This window comes from Triticum urartu, chromosome 3 (genome assembly GCF_003073215.2).
Source record: "Triticum urartu cultivar G1812 chromosome 3, Tu2.1, whole genome shotgun sequence".
In the NCBI taxonomy this organism is placed as follows: domain Eukaryota; kingdom Viridiplantae; phylum Streptophyta; class Magnoliopsida; order Poales; family Poaceae; genus Triticum; species Triticum urartu.
Window position 1 is genome coordinate 76,534,229 of NC_053024.1, and position 20,927 is coordinate 76,555,155.

The 20,927-nt window shown below is 42.2% G+C and overlaps 1 non-coding gene across 1 annotated transcript; it reads right to left on the reverse strand.

Moving 5' to 3' along the window:
* Nucleotides 1-4,445: 4,445 nt before the first annotated feature.
* On the reverse strand, nt 4,446-4,552 carry LOC125549637. The gene has a single exon (XR_007301413.1). It is a non-coding gene; the product is annotated as a small nucleolar RNA R71 (small nucleolar RNA).
* Nucleotides 4,553-20,927: the final 16,375 nt, after the last annotated feature.

Below are 20,927 nucleotides of genomic sequence, written 5' to 3' on the forward strand. Positions count from 1 at the left end.
TCCTGCTATTAAATATCTTATGGAAAAGAAAGATGCTAAACCTAGACTTATTAGATGGGTTCTCTTGCTACAAGAATTTGATTTGCATATTATTGATAGAAAGGGAGCTGAGAACCCCGTTGCAGACAATTTGTCTAGGCTAGAGAATGTTCTTGATGACCCACTACCTATTGACGATAGCTTTCCTAATGAACAACTAAATTTCATAAATGCTTCTCATACTGCTCCATGGTATGCTGATTATGCTAATTACATTGTTGTGAAATTTATACCACCTAGTTTCACATACTAGCAAAAGAAAAAGTTCTTCTATGATTTGAGACATTACTTTTGGGATGACCGACATATTTATAAAAAAGGAGTAGATGGTGTTATTAGACATTGTGTACCTGAGCATGAACAGGAACAGATCCTACGCAAGTGTCACTCTGAAGCTTATGGAGGACACCACGCTGGTGATAGAACTGCACATAAGGTATTGCAATCCGGTTTTTATTGGCCTACTCTCTTCAAGGATGCCCGTAAGTTTGTTTTATCTTGTGATGAATGTCAAAGAATTGGTAATATTAGTAGACGTCAAGAAATGCCTATGAATTATTCACTTGTTATTGAACCATTTGATGTTTGGGGATTTGAATATATGGGACATTTTCCTTCCTCTAATGGGTATACACATATTTTAGTTGCTGTTGATTATGTTACTAAGTGGGTAGAAGCTATTCCAACTAGTAGTGCTGATCATAACACCTCTATTAAGATGCTTAAAGAAGTTATTTTTCCAAGGTTTGGAGTCCCTCGATACTTAATGACTGATGGTGGTTCACATTTTATTCATGGTGCTTTTCGTAAAATGCTTGCTAAATATGATGTTAATAATAGAATCGCATCTCCTTATCACCCACAGTCTAGTGGTCAGGTAGAATTGAGTAATATAGAACTTAAATTAATTTTACAAAAGACAATTAATAGATCTAGAAAGAATTGGTCCAAGAAACATCATGATGCTTTATGGGCCTATAGAACTGCATATAAAAATCCTATGGGTATGTCTCCGTATAAAATGGTTTATGGAAAAGCATGTCACTTACCTCTCGAACTAGAACATAAGGCTTATTGGGCTATTAAAGAGCTCAAATATGATTTCAATCTTGCTGGTGAGAAGAGGTTATTTGACATTAGCTCACTCGATGAATGGAGAAACCAAGCCTATGAGAATGCCAAATTATTTAAAGAAAAAGTTAAAAGATGGCATGACAAAAGAATACAAAAGCGTGAGTTTAATGTAGGTGATTATGTATTGCTATACAACTCTCGTTTAAGATTTTTTGCAGGAAAACTTCTCTCTAAATGGGAAGGTCCTTACGTTATCGAGGAGGTCTATTGTTCCGGTGCCATAAAAATCAACAATTTCGAAGACACAAATCCGAAGGTGGTGAATGGTCAAAGAATTAAACATTATATCTCAGGTAATCCTATAAATGTTGAAACCAATGTTATTGAAACCGTAACCCCAGAGGAATACATAAGCGACACTTTCCGGAACGTTTCAGACTCCGAAAAGGAATAGGTATGTGGTACGGTAAGTAAACCGACTCCAAAACAGTTCTAATGGCAATTTTCTTCCATTTGGAATATTTAGAAAAATAGAAAAATAAGAAGCAGTCCATGAAGGATAGGAGGGCTCCACGAGGGTGGAGGGCGCGCCCTACCCCCCTGGGCATGCCCCCTACCTCGTGGGCACCTCGTGTGCTCGCCGGACTCCGTTTTCTTACATGACACGTATTTTGGTCGGTAAAAATTCATTATATAACCTCTTGAAGGTTTTGACCACCGTATCATGCAAAAATCTCATGTCTTTGTTTCGAGCTATTTTTCTGACAGATCCAGGTCGTCATGTCGTCTTAAAGTGCCCCCAAGGACTAGTTCTTCGAGAAGGTCACCAACCCCTACCTCGCGGAAGTGCTGCAACACCCTCAAACCATTTAGATGCATGAGGGGTTGTTGCACACCCACGATGTTGAGGGACAAAGGAAGACCGGAAGCACGGAGTCAAGGCTCGAAGCATTGGAGTAAGAAGTTTTCAAGTGTCAGGAGATGGTGGAGAGTGGACTCGATTCCAATCACATTATGATCACGGAGTTCACCAATAACCACAAGCTGGACTTCAAGGACATTGGGGAGTCCATCTTCAAGCTTCATGAGAAAATCGAGCACCTCCAAGCCCAGATCTATGACCTGCAAAATAAAAACTGTGAGTATAAATATAGATTCAAGAGGATGAGTTTGGCTGCAGATTTGAGGTTTCAGGAGACTCGACCATCCTTCTATTATGGTGAGCCTATGCCTTGGAAGAAGGATGACAAGCCTGATAGCACATTCGTTCATATAGTATTTCAAGCCTTTTTGCATAACAAATCAAACCTATGACCAAAGTTTTTACTTATAAAGTATTCATTCTTATAGAAATATCCCTATTATGATATTTTTACAACATTTATTCATATCTTGCAGGACTGGTGCGTTTAGGCACCCAAACTTCATCGAAAGTATTCACTACCTTCAAGCTGGGGATCATATTGTGCGAAAAGATAGAACTAGAAGGGGCGAGCTGAAAAGAACCAGGGACTTACGCACCTAGTCAGACAGAGAAGAGCAGATGTCTGTTTGTGAGCATGAGAAGGGGGTGGTCTGGCGCGACCGGCGAGACGCATGTCTGATCCCATGCGCGAGGCCACGAGAAAGCAGAGGAGTAGAGGGGGTCGAAGGAAAGAAAACCACCAGGGTTGACTGCCTTTTTCTCCCCTTCTCCTCGCTGCCCTCCAGGAGACTGGCCCACCACTAGATCGAACCAGGGAAGAAAAGGGGGATCGAGGGAAGGGAGAAGAAGAGGAGATCGGAGGCCGCTCCACCTTGCTGCCGCCCCTTACCGCCGACCTGTTGCCGCCCCTGATTGCCGACTTGCTGCTCTCCCCTCCAACGATAATGCCGACCTGCTGCTCTCCAACCCTGACGCTCGCTGCTGTTCGTATCCAACTTCGATGATCGCTGCCGCTACATCTCCTCGACACCAACAGCGGGACGCCGGACTCCTGGTGGTGCTCTGCTCCGGCTGGTCGGCTGACCTCCCGCGAAGGCCGCCACGACTCCTTCCCAAGGCCGGGTTCTCTGCTGCTGATCTTCACCGAGTCTTCTTTACCTCGCTGCAGCTCTACCCCAAGGATCCTCTGCTGCTACTCTTCTTCAACTGCAACTTCTACAGCTTCGAATCGAAGATCATCAAGACCCATAGGCTCTGAACCTCTGTTTTCTCTTGTTCCGGTTCTCTGAATATATGCACTGTTGGATCTGAAAATTACTCTGTTACATGTGTACCCTTGCTGAAATCTCATGTATTCCTGCTGAATTGTTGTGACACTTGTTGGATATCAAGTTAGTAGTTATTCTCCTGTGAGGTGTTGTCACTTTAATTGGTTGCATAAGTTGTGTGTGATGTATGAACCATCTTCCATGTGCTAGTTTACTTGTCTGTATGATTGCAAGAAAACCACTAAAAAAGAGACAGTCCTTTTCTGAATCCTTTACCTTTACTGCATATTATTTTGTTTTACCTAGCTCTAGTAGCTTCTTGTTGTCACTACAGTTTGATTCATCTGTTCCGTGGTTCTGAATGTTTCAAATGTGTGCTTTGAAGTTCTAGATCCTTGTGGAGAACACGACATCTGTAGTTTGGGCGCAGAAACCCTGCTATATTACACTTGATCATTTTGGCGCCGTTACCGGGGATCTAAATTTCTTTAGCACATTAGTAGAAGTAGATCAGAATTTATTTTAGGTCGATTATGTAGTATTTCTGGCAACTAACCATTTCCTAAGATTGGCTGCAGTTTTGAGAGAAACTAGCATGTGTCAATTTCAGGAACTTTACAGGAAATTGTCTTATGCTTCAACCTGAATATTCACTAGAGCCATTTGATCCAGAAATTGAAAGGACTTTATTGAGAAGAAGAAGAGAGAATCAAACACGGTTTCAAGTTGCCAAAACTTTGCAAGATCAAGAAGAAAAAAAGATGTCTGGTCCAGTACCTTTGCTCAGGGACTTGTGGATCCCAAAAGATCATGGGATACCAGGAGAAATGGTGCAACCACTTATTCAGGCGAACAATTTTGAATTGAAGCCTGCTCTGATTAACATGGTACAATAGTCCAGATTTGGTGGAATAGCTTTAGAAGACCCACATGAGCATATAAGGACTTTCTTGGAGTATTGTAGCACCCTCAAGCAAAATGGAGTTTCACCGAGTGCTATCAGATTATCACTATTCCCATTTTCCTTGAGAGATGGAGCAAGAGTATGGCTTCACTCGTTGCCTGAACATCTGAAAGATACTTGGGAGACTTTATTGCAGAAATTTCTTAAGAGATACTTTCCACCCACAAAAGCTGCCGAATACAGGGACAAGTTAACAAGGTTTACTCAATATGATGGAGAAAGTTTGTATGACGCATGGTAAAGGTTCAACTCTTTAATCAGAATGTGTCCTCATCATGGTTTAGAAAGATGGCTGGTGTTACAAACCTTTTACAAAGGACTGTCCACTCAGACCAGGGCTTTTGTCGATTCTGCTGTTGGAGGAGGAATCATGAACAAAACCCTTGATGAAGCATTTGCATTGATTGAAAGTATGGCGTCTCATCATTTCCAATGGTCAAGTGAAAGAGCAATGGCACCACCACATCCTGGTGTGTATAATGTGTCTGCAAATGATAGCATGGTGGCTCAGATTGACATCTTGAACAAGAAGATGGATAGTATCATGTCAAATTGCATCGGTACATCTGTAGCTTTAGTAAGTGTGCCTCAAATGTGTGATGTATGTGGCCAGGAAGGTCATCCTTCAATAGAATGTACCTTTTATTCAGCAATTGGATCATCAGTTTCAGAAGTAAGTTATGCCCAAGGTCAAGGTCCATTCTCAAACAGCTATAATCCTTCTTGGTGGAACCACCCAAACTTGTCGTACAAGAACAATCAGTCATATGCAAGTGGATCGACAGTACAAGGAAATCGACCACCAAATCATCCAAGTCAATTTGAAGTGCCGAGGCAGAATGAACAACAAAATGTTTAGTCAAATGTAATGGAGGAAATCATGAAGATGCAGTTGGAATTAATGAATAAGATGACAAATGAAGTTAATGGCTTAAAAGATTCTGTTAAGATGCTTGTGAGCAAAGTGGATAGTATGGTGGGAGAAAATGAAGCAAGGCTGCCTGCTCAACCAATTCCAAACCTGAAAGCTCACTATGGGGCAATATGTTCAGTTGATGCAGTGACTAAAAGGAGTGGAGTTATGACAAGACCATTACTTCCTATTCCAAAGGCATATGTGCCTCCTGCTATGAGGCCAAGTTCATCCGGAACTCCACCTTCAACATCATCAGAGAAAATAAAGGAGAAAGGAGTTGATAACTGAATTGAAACTGAAGTCAAATTTCCTAGTTTTCAAAAAAGAGCTGAGCCTTTGCTAGAGGAATCAATAACCAACAACATTCCCTTTCCTGAGAGGTTCAACAAATCCAAAGATGACAAGCAATTTGCCAAATTTTTGGAAACTATGAAAGGAGTTCAGATTACTATTCCTATTCTTGAAATTGTTTTGCATGTTCTGATGTATGCCAAATATTTCAAGGAATTATTAACAAAGAAAATAAGCATGTCTGAGATAGAAGTTATAACTCTATCAAAGGAATGCAGTGCAATAATTCAGAATTCCATGCTTGAAAATTGGATGATTCAGGAAATTTTTGTGTGCCATGTGTGATTGGAAACAAAACTTACAGTGCTCTATGTGACTTGGGCTCAAGTGTTAGTGTGTTACCACATCCAGTTAGCAAAAGGATGTTCTTGGGATAATTAAATCCAACATCCATAACTCCCAGTTGGCTGACAGAACATATAGGAGACCAGTTGGAATTATTGAGGATGTTCCAATCAAAGTTGGGAAGTTTGCTTATCCGGTTGACTTTGTAGTGCTAGATATGGAGGACAAGAGTGAGGCCGTGATTCTTGGAAGACCATTTTTGGCCACAGCTAGTGCACTTATTGATGTCCAAGAAGCTAAATTGAGCTTGAGGTTCAGAAATGAAAAGGTGGAGTTTGACATGAAGCATGCAACACATGTTCCGCAAAGAGAAGAACACTGCTACAGAATTGATACATTATAGAAATGTGTGGAAGAAGGTTACGAAGAGAGGTATGGAAGTAATTGTTGTGCGGTAGTTGAGGAGGACAATAGTGAAATTAGATATGAGGAAATCAGACCTGTGAGCGTGTTGGAAAGTAGTGCAAGGTCATTAGAGAAGATGCAACCAAGGCAAATAGAAACGAAACAACTTCCAGAAAGTCTGAAGTATGCATTCTTAGACAATGAAAACCAGTGGCCAATTATCGTAAACCGTGAGTTGACGGAAATGCAAATAAAAGGGCTTCAAGCAGTTTTGCAAAAGTACAAGGATGTTATTGGATATTCGATCGATGATATGAAAGGGATAAATCCTGCTGTTTGTTCTCACAGGAATTACTTGAAAGAAAGTAGTGTGCCAATTAGAGAAAGTCAAAGAAGGTTAAATCCCCATTTGCAACAGGTTGTCAAAAAGGAGATTCTTAAATTGCTCTCTGCTGATATCATATACCCAATTTAGGACATCGAGTGGGTGAGCCCCATTCACATGGTGCCCAAAAAGGGAGGAATAACTGTTATTGAAAATGAACAAGGGCAAACAATTCCTAGTAGGACTGTCACAGGGTGGACAATGGTCAATGACTTCAGAAAGATAAATGAAGTAACAAGGAAGGGCCATTTTCCTTTACCATTTATTAACCAAATGCTGGAAAGGCTTGATGGGCATGAATATTTCTGCTGCTTAGATGGGTATTCAAGATTCTCACAAATCCCAATTCACACAGATGATCAAGATAAAACAACTTTCACTTGCCCATATGGAACATTTACTTACAAAAGACTAGCTTATGGACTTTGTAATGCACCCCAACATTTCAAAGGTTTATACTTTCTATATTCTCTAATATGATAGGAATCAAAGTGGAGGTGTTCATAGATGATATTACAATCGTTGGAAAAAGTTATGAAGATTGCTTGAAAAATCTGGCAGCAGTTCTTTAGAGGTGTTCACAACACAATCTAGTCCTAAACTGGGAGAAATGTCAGTTTCTTGTAAGGGAAGGAATTATTTTGGGACATTTGGTATCTGAAAGAGGAATTGAGGTTGATCAAGCAAAAGTCGAAGTAATATCAAAACTTCCACCACCTGTAAATGTGAAGGGAGTGAGGAGCTTTTTGGGACATGCTGGGTTCTATAGAAGATTCATAAAGGATTTCTCCAAGATAGCCAAACCCCTCACTAATATCCTAAACAATGATGTCAAGTTCAACTTTGATGTCGAATGTTAAAAATCCTTCAACCTGCTCAAGGAAGCATTGGTCACTGCTCAAGTAGTGCAACCCCCTGACTGGGAATTACCATTTGCGATAATGTGTGATGCAAGCGACTTTGCTGTAGGTGCAGTACTTGGACAAAAAAAGGAAAAGATTTGCATGTAATATACTGTGCTAGCAAAACACTTGATGATGCTCAAGCTAATTACACAACCATCAAAAAGGAGTTGTTGGCAGTAGTGTATCCCTTTGACAAATTCAGGCAATATCTTGTGGGATCTCATTGTATAGTTTACACAGACCACGCTACAATCAGATATTTAGTCAGCAAGAAAGAAGCTAAGCCAAGGTTAATTAGATGGATACTCTTGCTTCAAGAATTTGATGTGGAAATCAAGGACAAGAAAGGAGCTGAAAATGTTGTGGCAGATCACTTGTCGAGATTGCAAAACAATGTGGTAGACTCCTTACCCATCAATGATGTTTCACCAGGGAGAAATCTTATGCAAGTGACTAGTATACAAAACTATACACTATGGTATGCAGATATAGTTAAATATCTGGTCTGTAACAAAATTCCTGCAGATTTTGGGTATCAGAAGAAGAAGAAATTCTTATCTGATATGAAGCACTTCTTTTGGGATGAACCTTACTTATTCAAGCATTTGTGCTGATGGTATTGTTCGAAGATGCTTGCCGGAAAGTGAAACTAAAAGTGTGATCTATCATTGCCATTCATCCCCTTATGGAGGTCATGCGAGTACTCGAAAGACTCAAGCAAAAATTTTGCAAGCAGGATTTTATTGGCCAACTTTATTCAAGGAGGTACACTCCTATATTGAAGCTTGTGATCCTTGTCAAAGAACTGGAAAGATTTAAAAAAGGCAAGAGATGCCCCAAAAAGGAATTCTTGAAGTAGAGCTCTTTGATGTATGGGGAATTGATTATGTTGGACCCCTTTCCATCATCAAAAGGGTACAAATACATATTGGTGGCAGTGGACTATGTGTCAAAATGGGTTGAGGTTGTGCCAACCGTCAATGCTGATTCCAAGTCAGTTTGCAATTTATTCAAGCAAGTGATCTTTCCAAGATTTGGTGTGCCATGGATTGTTATCAGTGATGGAGGAACACATTTCAACAAATCCAAACTAGAATCTCTCTTAGCAAAATATGGAGTTCATAATCATAGAATTACAACTCCATATCACCCACAAGCAAATGGACAAGTGGAGATGTCTAATAGAGAAATAAAGGCTATCCTCGAGAAGGTAGTATCAAAGTCATGGTCTGACTGGGTACTGAAATTACCAGACACACTATGGGCATATAGAACAGCTTATAAAACACCAATTGGAATGTCACCATTCAGGTTAATATATGGAAAAGCATGCCATCTACCTGTTGAACTTGAACACAAAGCTGAATGGGCACTAAGCAAACTCAATATGGACCTTGATGCAGCAGGAAAACATAGAAAACTTCAACTCTATGAAATGGAAGAACTGAGAGCTGACTCTTACGAGAGTGCAAGAATCTACAAAGAAAAGACCAAGATCTGGCATGACAAGCATATATTGAGGAAAGAATTTCATCTTGGACAGTTGGTGTTGGTCTATGATACTAGGTTTCATTTATTTCCTGGTAAATTCAAGTCAAGATGGTATGGCCCTTGCAAGGTGAAGAAGATTCTGAAAAGTGGTGCTATCCAAGTGTAAAGTACTTATGGAGGTCTCTTCCTTGTAAATGGTCAAAGACTGAAGCCCTATATCCCTGGAGACACACCTTTGATTTCTGAAGATGAGAAGGTAAGCGAAGATCAAGACCTGGAGAAGGAAATTCAAGAAGGCGAGGGGAGCCAAGAGGTGGTGTCAATCCCTGCAGGACCCTGACCCGACTGAAGAGACATGGTTGAGCTAAAGACCTAAAACAAGCGATTTTCAGGGGGCAACCTGAATTTTTAATAAGTTCTTTTCCTTATTTAGTTTTCATAGGAAATTTTTATGTGTTTATGTCTTTCTTTTTCAGCGAATAAAGGCAAGGGGAGCACAAACAGGGCACACAAACAGAGAAGAGTGGAGAGAAGAAACTAGGGGAGAAGATTATACAAACACCAGGTGATTCTGTTCCACTTGAAGCAACCTTTAGAAAGTTCAGTATCATATGTGGCATTTAATCGCATTGAAAATCTTTCTTTTTCTGCATTGTGACACATTACTCATCACTGCAAAGTAGGATTCACCCCAAGAAAGATTGTTGATTCTCTTAATATTAAAACTATGCAGATGTATTCTTCTTATGGTAAATTGTGATAATGAATACTTTGTACCTCCGTGTAAATGTTCAATGGGAATGCCTTGAGTCTAAGTGAAACCTACTGATGAATTGATGTGATGTGTCTGACTGTCCCAAGTTAAGCTAAGTAACTGGTGGCACTTAAGTAGTAACTATGATCTCTGGATCTGTAGTCTGTGAAAAACAGTGCCATTAGCTATGGATCTCTCTTTCAATTACTCTTGTCTTACTTAAGCTAAGTAATTTTTAAATATATATAAAATATGTTTATAATAATTTTAGTCTGATCGACCTACAGTAGCATGTCATGTTCCCTAGATCGGTGGCTTGTGAAATCTGGTAGATTGGACTATAAAATTTTATATAAAAATGCTATAATTGTCGAACCAGGTGTATACCATGTTCTCTGGATCGGTGGTATATTCCTATGGGGAGACAATAACTAAAAAATGCTATAATTTTCGAACCATGTGTATACCATGTTCTCTGGATCGGTGGTATGTTCCTTTGGGGAGACAATAACAAAAAAATTCTAATAATTGGCCGAGCCAGGTGTATACCATGTTCTCGGGATCGGTGGTATGTTCCTTTGGTGAGACTGATATATTATCATCACTTGTGCTTTAAATTCAATTAGTAACTTGTTTTTCTAATTGATTTTGGGGTCCCAAATTATCTTAGGGCTGAAGACACAGCCAGCTCTTGATTAATAGGATTCAATTTCACTCAAGGCTATTAACTTGGAACATTTACAGTGTGTTATAAATTATTGCTTATCACAATTTAGCTTCAGTAGAGTACAGTTGCCTAGTTCTAGTATTGTCGGAATCACTATCTACCCAAAAGTGCATCTTTACTAGGCAGTGTGGTTTGTGTCACCATCATTTTCCTTTACTTGAGGACAAGCAGAGATCTGGGTGTGGGGGAAATTGATAGCATATTCATTCATATAGTATTTCAAGCCTTTTTGTATAACAAATCAAACCTATGACCACAGTTTTTACTTATAAAGTATTCATTCTTATAGAAATATCCCTATTATGATATTTTTACAACATTTATTCATATCTTGCAGGACTGGTGCGTTTAGGCACCCAAACTTCATCGAAAGTGTTTACTACCTTCAAGCTGGGGATCATCTTGTGCGAAAAGATAGAACTAGAAGGGGTGAGCCGAAAAGAACCAGGGACTTATGAACCTAGTCAGACAGAGAAGAGCAGATGTCTGTTTGTGAGCGTGAGAAGGGGCTGGTCTGGCGCGACCAGCGAGACGCATGTCTGATCCCACGCGCGAGGCCACGAGAAAGCATAGGAGTAGAGGGGGTCGAAGGAAAGAAAACCACCAGGGCCGACTACCTTTTTCTCCCCTTCTCCTCGCTGCCCTCCAGGAGACTGACCCACCACCAGATCGAACCAGGGAAGAAAAGGGGGATCTAGGGAAGGGAGAAGAAGAGGAGATCAGAGGCCGCTCCACCTTGCTGCCGCCACTGACCGCCGACCTGTTGCCGCCACTGATCGCCGACCTGCTGCTCTCCCCTCAAACGACAATGCCGACCTGCTGCTCTCCAACCCCGACGCTCGCTGTTGTTCGTCTCCAACTCCGACGATCGCCGCCGCTACATCTCCTCGACACCAACAGTGGGACGCCGGACTCCTGGTGGTGCTCTGCTCCGGGTGGTCGGCTAACCTCTCGCGAAGGCCGCCACGACTCCTTCCCAAGGCCGGGTTCTCTGCTGCTGATCTTCACCGAGTCTTCTTTACCTCATTGCAGCTCTACCCCAAGGATCCTCTGCTGCTACTCTTCTTCGACTGCAACTTCTAAAGCTTCGAATCAAAGATCATCAAGACCCATAGGCTGTGAACCTCTCTTTTCTCTTGTTCCGGTTCTCTGAATATATGCACTGTTGGATCTGAAAATTACTCTGTTACCTGTGTACCCTTGCTGAAATCTCATGTATTCCTACTGAATTGTTGTGACACTTGTTGGATATCAAGTTAGTAGTTATTCTCCTGTGAGGTGTTGTCACTTTAATTGGTTGCACAAGTTGTGTGTGATGTCTGAACCATCTTCCATGTGCTAGTTTACTTGTCTGTTTGATTGCAAGAAAACCACTAAAAAGAGACAGTCCTTTTTCTGAACCCTTTACCTTTACTGCATATTATTTTGTTTTACCTAGCTCTAGTAGCTGCTTGTTGTCACTACAGTTTGATTCATCTGTTCCGTGGTTCTGAATGTTTCAAATGTGTGCTTAGAAGTTGTAGATCCTTGTGGAGAACACGACATCCGTAGTTTGGGCACAGAAACCCTGCTATATTACACTTGATCAAAGCCTACGCCATCAACAAAACCACCATCTTCTTCACCAACAAAGGAGACATAACCACATGGGTATGGGCACTCCCCTTGGCAACTGCCAAGCTAGGGGGAGTGCCCCGGTATCGTATGACCATCACTTTTATCTTTACCTTTTTTCTTAGTTCGATCCTTTTGATAATATCTTGATCTAGTAGAATAAAAGCTTTTTAGTATGATCTAGTTGTGAGTTTTGCTTTATGATCCTTCTATGTAATCGAGTCTATGAGCTATATAATAAAGATTAGTGTTGAGTCAAGGGCTTGATTATTTTTCCATGATCTTGAGTGAATAAAAGAAAAGAGAAAGAATAAAAGGAATAAAAGAGATCATATGGATCTTATGGAGACTAATGAGCTCACATATAAAGAGTATGATGAATAAAAGTTGTTGAGAGTTGACAAACATAGTTTTGGTCATCGTTGCAATTAATAGGAAGTAATAAAGAAAGAGAGGTCTTCGCATATAAATATACTATCTTGGACATCTTTTATGATTGTGAGCACTCATTAAAATATGACATGCTAAAGAGTTGACGTAGGACAAGGAATACAACGTAATGGGTTATGTTTTCTTGCATCTGAGATAAATTATATTGTCTTGGATCATCCAACATGATTGAGCTTGCCTTCCCCCCTCATGCTAGCCAAACACCTTGCACCAAGCAAAGATACTACTTGTGCTTCCAAATATCCCTAAACCCAGTTTTGCCATGAGAGTCCCCATATCTACCTATGGATTGAGTAAGATCCTTCAAGTAAGTTGTCATCGGTGCAAGCAATAAAAAAATTTGCTCTCTAAATATGTATGCCTTATTAGTGTAGGAGAAAATAAGCTTTATATGATCGTGTGATATGGAAGAAATAAAAGTGACAGACTGTATAATAAAGGTCCATATCACAAGTGGCAATATAAAGTGACGTTCTTTCGCATTAAGATTTTGTGCATCCAACCATAAAAGCGCATGATAACCTCTGCTTCCCTCTGTGAAGGGCCTATCTTTTACTTTTATCTCCTACCTTACATAAGATTCATGGTGATCTTCACCCTTCCTTTTTAAATTTTAACTTTTGGCAAGCACAACATCTTGGAAAGATCCTGGTATATATGGCTAATTGGATGTGAGTTTTCATGAACTATTATTGTTATCATTACCCTTGAGGTAAAACGTTGGGAGGCAAAACTATAAGCCCCTATATTTCTCTGTGTCCGATTAAAACTCCATACCCATAAGTATTGCATGAGTGTTAGCAATTGTGAAAGACTATATGATAGTTGAGTATGTGGACTTGCTGAAAAGCTCTTATATTGACTCTTTCCTATGTTATGATAAATTGCAATTGCTCCAATGACTGAGATTATAGTTTGTTAGTTTTCAATGAAGTTTATGATTCATACTTGAAATTGTGATTTAATTGTTACTCTAGCATAAGAGATCTTATGACAAGAATTATAAAAGTTGCTGCTCTAAAAATGATCATGATGCCCTCATGTCCGTATTTTATTTTTATCGACACCTCTATCTCTAAACATGTGGACATATTTTTCGATTGCGGCTTTCGCTTGAGGACAAGCAAGGTCTAAGCTTGGGGGAGTTGATACGTCCATTTTGCATCATGCTTTTATATCGATATTTATTGCATTATGGGCTGTTATTACACATTATGTCACAATACTTATGCCTATTCTCGCTTATTTTACAAGGTTTACATAAAGAGGGAGAATGCCGGCAGCTGGGATTCTGGGCTGGAAAAGGAGCGAATAATAGAGACCTATTCTGCACAGCTCCAAAAGTCCTGAAACTTCACGGAAGTCATTTTCAGAATATATAATAAATAATGAGCGCAAGAAGTTCCAAAGGGGGGCCACACCCTGCCCACGAGAGTGGGGGGCGCGCCCTACCCCCCTGGGCGCGCCCCCTACCTCGTGGGCCCCCTAGTGGCCCTCCGATTCCCATCTTCTGCTGTATGGAGTCTTTCGATGAGGAAAAAATCATAAGCCATCTTTCCAGACGAGACTCTGCCGCCACGAGGTGGAACCTTGGCGGAACCAATCTAGGGCTCCGGTGGAGCTGTTCTACGGGGGAAACTTCCCTCCAGGAGAGGGAAATCATCGCCATCATCATCACCAACGATCCTCTCATTAGGAGGGGGTCAATCTCCATCAACATCTTCACTAGCACCATCTCCTCTCAAACCCTAGTTCATCTCTTGTATCCAATTCTTGCCTCCATGTCCGGGATTGGTACCTGTGGGTTGCTAGTAGTGTTAATTACTCCTTGTAGTTGATGCTAGTTGGTTTATTTGGTGGAAGATCATATGTTCAGATCCTATATGCACATTAATACCCATCTGATTATGAACATGAATATGCTTTGTGAGTAGTTACGTTTGTTCCTGAGGACATGCGAGAAGTCTTGCTATTAGTAGTCATGTGAATTTTGTATTCGTTCGATATTTTGATGAGATGTATGTTGTCTCTCCTCTAGTGGTGTTATGTGAACGTCGACTACATGACACTTCACCATTATTTGGGCCTAGAGGAAGGCATTGGGAAGTAATAAGTAGATGATGGGTTGCTAGAGTGACAGAAGCTTAAACCCTAGTGTATGCATTGCTTCGTAAGGGGATGATTTGGATCCATATGTTTCATGCTATGGTTAGGTTTGCCTTAATACTTTTGTTGTAGTTACGGATGCTTGCAATAGAGGTTAATCATAAGTGGGATACTTTTCCAAGTAAGGGCAGTACCCAAGCACCGGTCCACCCACATACCAAATTATCAAAGTACCGAACGTGAATCATATGAATGTGATGAAACCTAGCTTGACGATATTCCCATGTGTCCTCGGGAGCGCTTTTCTCCATATAAGAGTTTGTCCAGGCTTGTCCTTTGCTACAAAAAGGATTGGGCCACCTTACTGCACTTTATTTACTTTTGTTACTTGTTGCTCGTTACCAATTATCTTATCACAAAACTATCGGTTACCTATAATTTCAGTGCTTGCAGAGAATACCTTGCTGAAAACTTATCATTTCCTTCTGCTCCTCGTTGGGTTCGACACTCTTACTTATCGAAAGGACTACGATAGATCCCCTATACTTGTGGGTCATCATTCACCCATCATCAGCAACGTGCAAGTCACCAAGACCCTCATCGACGGCGGCGTAGGGCTCAACTTGTAACACCCCGGATGTAACTTGCCATATTTGTACTCCGACTCTTGCCATTTCGGCTTTAAGTTATGAGATTCCCTTCGTGGTTGGGTTTTTGTCTTCGTTTTGAATTTTGTCCATGTCATGCATTCCATATCATGTCATCATGTGCATCTCATTTGCATACGTGTTCGTCTCATGCATCCGAGCTTTTCCCCGTTGTCCGTTTTGCAATCCGACACTCCTACGTGCACCGGCGTCCCCTTTTGTCTCTTTTCATGAGCGGGTGTTAAAAATTCTTGGAATGGACTGAGATTTTCCAAGCGGCCTTGGTACACTACTGGTAGACCGCCTGTCAAATTTCGTGCCATTTGGAGTCCGTTTGATACTCCAACGGTTAACCGGGGAGCCATAAAGGCCTCGTGTGCGTTCCAGCCCAACACCCCTGCAAAACGGCCCAATAACCCATCCAAACCACTCCCATGTCCTCCGTTGTCAGATCACGATCGCGTGGTCGAAAACTACACCTCATTTGGACAGTCCTACCTCCTCCTACCTATAAATATGTGCTCCTCGTCCAAATCCGGGTTCAAAACCCTAATTTTTCGTCCTCTCCGCCGTCGGACGTGTCCGCTCCCGCCGGACACGCCCGCACCGCCGCCCGCAGCCAGTCGCGCCTCGCCATGTGTCCGCCGCCGGCCCGGCGAGCCCGTAGGGGGTCCGCCCGGCCCGTTAGCTGCCTCCCGCTCCCCCGCGCGCCCCCCGCGCCCGAGCACTGCCGCCGCCCAGAGTTCAGCGCCAGCTCCTCCGGCTGCCATCTCCGACACCGGCAGCCGCCGCTGACCTCGCGAGCCGCGCCCCCCGCCACCAGTCTCCTCCGCCGCCCGCACCTCCCCTTGCCCGGACCCGCCTCCCTGCACCTTCCGGCCGTCGTCCTCTCAAGCTCCGACGTCCGTCTCCGACAAGCACACTGGCGAGCCTCGATCCGGCAAACCTTGGGATGCGCTCCGAACCCTAGATCTGAGAGGTTGACCCCCCCCCTTTTTCTCCAAGTCTTCTCTGTGCAACTTTTTATGCCTCTGCTCATCATGCTATAACTTCATGTGTGCTGCTCCGTTTTGTGCATGTAATATATCAAAATGTTCATCATGATGTGCTCTACATTTTGTTACATTGTGGCATGCTTGTTTGAGTTCGTCTTGATGCCCTAATCACTGATGCTAGAGTTCTATAAATTGTTAGGTGCTGACTCTTATCAGAGTATGAGGATTTGTCATTTTTGTCACATTTGTTGTGTGCTGCATATGGGCATGAGCTCTACATGTGTTTTGATCTATGCCATGCCATCTTTACAGGGGTGCTTGCCATGTATTTTTGTGATCCTTGTGGTGACTAGCACAAGCATGCAAACTAGCCTTCGTGATATTGCTGATTTCAGGGACTTCGGATTTTACAAACTCCTTGTTCTGCTGTTATTTTTATGCCATGTAACCATGATGCTACAGTGAGATACATGATAGTTTTAAGTTGCTTCAATAAGGATGATTTGGACATATGGTTATGCTCTATCCATCCATGTCCCTGTTTGCAATTATGGAGTGCTTTAGCGTGTCTTAATCTTGCTCTACTTTAGCTATAAAATGTTCCTGGCAGATTGTTTACATGTTAATCAATTTTTCCATGGTTCTTGTAGTCGATCCATGCATGCTATGAACTTGCTCTTGCCATGGTTAGCTTCATGAACATGTATTCTTGTTGATTCTATGCTTATCTTATCATGCAATGCTTTGTGATGAGTGAATCAAGCTCGCAAAGATGCCTTCATAATTCTGTTTATGCCATGCTCAATTTTCTGCAAAGTCTGAAGATGTTAATAAAACTTGCTATGTTTACATGGGTGCCACCATATCTTCTGTGCCTTGTTGGCTCATGGTCAGTAAGGGACTTTTGTTTTATGCATTTATTAGTTTCATGCCATGCCTTTGTTTGCTATGATCTGTTCCTGTAGCATGTTGTTAGATTGCTCTAAACATTGCTTCCTGATGTTATTACTGGCATTTTAGTATATTTCACTAAGTCTGTGAAGCTGATATCTTTTGCACTTTTGCCATGCTTGTTTGACCCTACTCTTTTGTGATTTAGCCATAGCTTGGTGTTTAACTTTTATCAAGAATCTTGAGTAGATCACTGCCATATGCTTTGTTGTTATGTTGGAGTGCAGTATCTTAGTTTCTTGTTGCATTCTAGATGGCATCGTGCTGTTAATCGCAGAATTTTGCCATTCTTGTTTTGCTTGCCATTTGCAAACCGTGCATCCGATTCCGGTGATCTTTATGTCGATTTCGACCGAAATAAACTCATATTTCCAGCGGCGCACTAGGTTTGCCAAGTTGATGCCTTGTTCATCCTTTTCCTTCCGGAGCACGCATATGCATTGCATATCACATCGGACATATCATGTCATGTTTTGCATCATGTTGCTTGCGCATTGCACCGTGGTTGATTGTTGTTTCCTTTGCTTGTGTTCTTGCTTTGGGTAGAGCCGAGAGATGAGTACGTAATCGAGGAACTTGTTGAGTACGCTTACGAGGATCAAGCTTTCGTCAAGTGTGAGAATTTTGCAAGCAAGATGACCATACCCTCGAAATCACTTCTATCTTTGCTTGCTAGTTGTTCGCTCTATTGCCATGCTGCGATGCCTACCACTTGCTATATCATGCCTCCCATATTTCCATGCCAAGCCTCTAACCCACCTTTCCTAGCAAACCGTTGTTTGGCTATGTTACCACTTTGCTCAGCCCCTCTTATAGCGTTGCTAGTTGTAGGTGAAGTTGAAGTTTGTTCCTTCTTGGAACATGGATATTTGTTGGGATATCATTATTATATCTTGTTTACTTTAATGCATCTATATACTTGGTAAAGGGTGGAAGGCTCGGCCTTATGCCTGGTGTTTTGTTCCACTCTTGCCACCCTAGTTTCCGCCATACCAGTGTTATGTTCCTTGATTTTGCATTCCTTACGCGGTTGGGTGTTATCGGAACCCCTTGACAGTTCGCTTTGAATAAAACTACTCCAGCAAGGCCCAACCTTGGTTTTACCATTTGCCACCTAAGCCTTTTCCCTTGTGTTCCGCGGACTCAAGGGTCATCTTTATTTTAAACCCCCGGTCCAGTGCTCCTTTGAGTGTTGGTCCAACCTGTCAGCCGCCAGTGGCCACCAGGGGCAACTCTGGGTTGGCCTACCATAATCTTAGACACCCGGTGGGCCCTAAGAACGAGATATGTGCAGCTCCTATCGGGATTTGTCAGCACATTGGGCGGCTTTGCCGGTCTTGTTTTATCATTGTCGAAATGTCTTGTAACCGGGATCCCAAGTCTGATCGGGTCTTCCTGGGAGAAGGGATATCCTTCATTGACCGTGAGAGCTTGTGATGGGCTAAGTTGGGACACCCCTGCAGGGTTTTGAACTTTCAAAGACCCGTGCCTAGCGGTTATGGGCAGATGGGAATTTGTTAATGTCCGGTTGTAGAAAACTTGACACTTAACTTAATTAAAATGAATCAACCGCGTGTGTAGCCATGATGGTCTCTTTTCGGTGGAGTCCGGGAAGAGAACACGGTCTCGTGTTATGCTTGAACGTAAGTAGCTTCAGGATCACTTCTTGTCATTATTAGCTTCTCGACCGTGCTTTGCTTCTCTTCTCGCTCTCTTTTGCGTAAGTTAGCCACCATATATGCTAGTGCTTGCTGCAGCTCCACCTCACTACCCCTTTCCTACCTTTAAGCTTAAATAGTCTTGATCGCCGAGGGTGTGAGATTGCTGAGTCCCCGTGACTCACAGATACTTCCAAACAGATGCAGGTGCCGATGATGCCAGTGCAGGGGACGCTACCGAACTCAAGTGGGAGTTCGACGAGGATTCGGGCCGTTACTATGTTTCTTTTCGGATGATCAGTAGAGGAGCCAGTTGGGGCGATCGGGGATCTAGCATTTGGGGTGTCTTTCTTTATTTTGGTTCCGTAGTCGGACCTTGATTGTATTCTGGATGATGTATGATATATTTATGTATTGTGTGAAGTGGCGATTGTAAGCCGACTCTTTATCCCTTTCTTATTCAGTACATGGGATGTGTAAAGATTACCCCTCTTGCAACATGCCTACCATGCGGTTATGCCTCTAAGTCGTGCCCCGACACGTGGGAGATATAGCCGCATCGTGGGTGTTACAAGTTGGTATCAGAGCCTTTCCCGACTTAGGAGCCCCCTGCTTGATCGAATCGCTGACGTTGTTGAGTCTAGAAGAAAATGTTTTGAGTCTTAGGATTATATATATATATATATATATATATATATCGGAGAGTAGGATTCTTTTTACTCCTCAGTCCCTTCGTCTCTCTGGTGAGGCCTCCTGACGTAGAGTTTTGACTCTTCTCTCCTCAAATTTCACTAAAAAAATTAGGATCACGCGGGTATCTTGGACTCGTTCCGATGGTTTTGTGACGAGAACATTGTTCTTGGTGCCTCCTGACATTTAGGGGTTGTGGCAGTGTCCCGGGGAGTTGAGCTCTGAGGTGTTGTCGTCACAATTTTATCGTTGCAGTTCTGGAATACCTGAGTTCACTGACATCGAAAACTCTTTTATGCAGTTGTTGGTGAGATAACCTCGACGCCACCCAGTACCGGGGCGGGAGTTCGGGAGTATTGCCATAACTCATATAACAAATGCTTTTCGAAGGTTGAGGTAAATGATTTCCAAAGTTTTCTTGGTTATGTGTTGAAGGATGGATACAGCTGGATGTAGGATTTGCTAGTTTTGGGTGAGATATTATGCTTCCCCTGTATCCCCAACACCTGATTGCATAACCAGAAAGTTTCGGGAGTTTCATAGGTGGGAATTCATGTAGCTCTAGTATTTCTTCCTGTAGATATTTGGTTTGTGATTGGGTAATCCTTACCAATTATTTGTTCATATTTGTATCTTGTTGTTTTATTCATCTACCTTTATCTAAGTGCCTTATCAACTTAATGGAAGTGTGATGATTTACTTTGGAATTCATTCGTTCATTCTTGTTCAAATGTTAAGGCTATATGTTGCAATTTCGATCCTTTGGTTCAGCTTGAATATATGTCTTTCAAGATGCTAACGGATGTCAACCTCTTCAGGATGGCTCCTCCAACGCGTCAGAATCCGGAACCTCTGCCACCACCTCCACCTCCGGAGGCATGGCAAGCTGTCATGGCCGCCACCAACACCAACACTCAGATGCTTTTCCAACTCTTGCAAGAGCGCAACCAAGGGCAAGGCAACCAAGGAAATCAAGGCCAAGGCAACAATCAGCCTCAGTTTGCTACCCTCAATTAGTTCCTCGCAAACCAGCTGAAGTCCTTCAGTAACTGTGTCGAGGCCACAGACGCCGACGACTAGCTCGTGGATATCTGCAAACATTTTGAGTGTAGAAATCTCAGGCCTGAGGACTTTGTCAAGTTTGCTTATGAGTGGTATCAACTCAAGGACCAAGCTACTGAGTGGTATCAACAATACAGAGATGCCAAAGGAGGTCGTGTGATTACCTGGGATGATTTCCGTCGAGACTTCAAAGCTCACCACATTCCACAAAGTGTTGCTGAGAGTAAGCGCGAGGAGTTCCGCAATCTCAAGCAAGGCAGCATGT